The sequence below is a fragment of the Dendronephthya gigantea genome, unplaced genomic scaffold, assembly GCF_004324835.1.
Source record: "Dendronephthya gigantea isolate DGI-Jeju-01 unplaced genomic scaffold, DenGig_1.0 001067F, whole genome shotgun sequence".
In the NCBI taxonomy this organism is placed as follows: domain Eukaryota; kingdom Metazoa; phylum Cnidaria; class Anthozoa; order Malacalcyonacea; family Nephtheidae; genus Dendronephthya; species Dendronephthya gigantea.
In genome coordinates, this window is record NW_021164077.1 from 9,619 (window position 1) to 10,826 (window position 1,208).

Here is a 1,208-nt window from a genome sequence, read left to right on the forward strand (position 1 = left end):
TACACATAATTATATCATACCATACTAATGATTTAATTGGATATTTTATTGTAACACGTGCAGGTATAACGGAGCTGTGTACGTACCACATATTTATTGGTCAAGAGAACAGGTAAGAATCTGCGTGACTTTATTTCAGCGGTTGTCTGTTCTTGCTTAAACGTTGTTGTATATTTCGTCTAGTGTTGTCTGATGCGTACTTGGTTGCTCATTTCGCGACGTTAAGCGTATCTTGTCTCACCGTATGTATGTTAGAAATGCCTTCAGTTATGGCAAGGTATGGCTACTTAAAATAGTCTGGAATTTGAGACGTTTTTTATTTCCATTAGCACTTTGTAAGAATGAAGTTGATTTAAGTAGTTGCAGCGTTTTAGAAGTTTATTTCTTTGGAGATATTGAAATCGTGCCTTGATAATGTGCTCAGTAATTTACAGAAACGTTTTCAATAAACTCCAGCCTAAACGTAACGTCTCTTGTGATGCGAGATACTCCTTCACAAATATATGATTTTTAAGTAATAATTACTAAATTTCTGTCCTTAGACTGCTCCCACAATATCTGGAAAAGCTTACTAAACTTTCGCCAACGTCTCAAGTTGCCATACCACTGCTAGAATTTCCCTCTGGTATGTTCTTGAAGTTACGTAATTATGAAATCTGTTACAAAATATCAATGTACCCCTAAAGAGAGCTAGGTTGTGTAAACACCAATCGTATTCGGCGAAAAGTTGGTAACATTCTTTAAATCGTTTAAATCGCATTGTAACAGCTTTGTGCTTTGTACAAAAACTTCACAGCGATCCAGTTGAAACAAGTCTTTGGAATATGTTGCCTTACACAGAATCATCGAAGTTGGCTCAACGCGATAACATCTAAACTTTTTATTATTGGTTTGTCAAAATGATTAAAATATAAACGAACTGATATGTTTCACCTTAGATACTCTCAATACACTGTAGCTCTTGCTGATAAGTCATTCCATCCTGGTTTGTCAACTGTCCGCTATTGTTAAGAAAACAATTCGTGCCATTTATTACGAAAGTAAGTCCACATGTCATTCTATTGCCACGGGGATTGCTTGCTGAATTTTCAATAGATATATTTGCAAGAGCGACCAAGTTTAATATCTTCTAGTGAAAGCTTAGGCGTTGTTTGGCTTCTTCAACTGATAGAAAACTCGTGCAGATGATTCTAGCCAGGTGTCAAACA

At 36.0% G+C, this 1,208-nt stretch overlaps 1 long non-coding RNA gene across 1 annotated transcript; it reads left to right on the top strand.

Moving 5' to 3' along the window:
• The first annotated feature begins 241 nt into the window (after positions 1–241).
• LOC114544935 lies at positions 242–1,035 on the top strand. The gene is made up of 3 exons (XR_003690684.1): positions 242–277; positions 543–625; positions 939–1,035. It is a non-coding gene; the product is annotated as an uncharacterized LOC114544935 (long non-coding RNA).
• Positions 1,036–1,208: the final 173 nt, after the last annotated feature.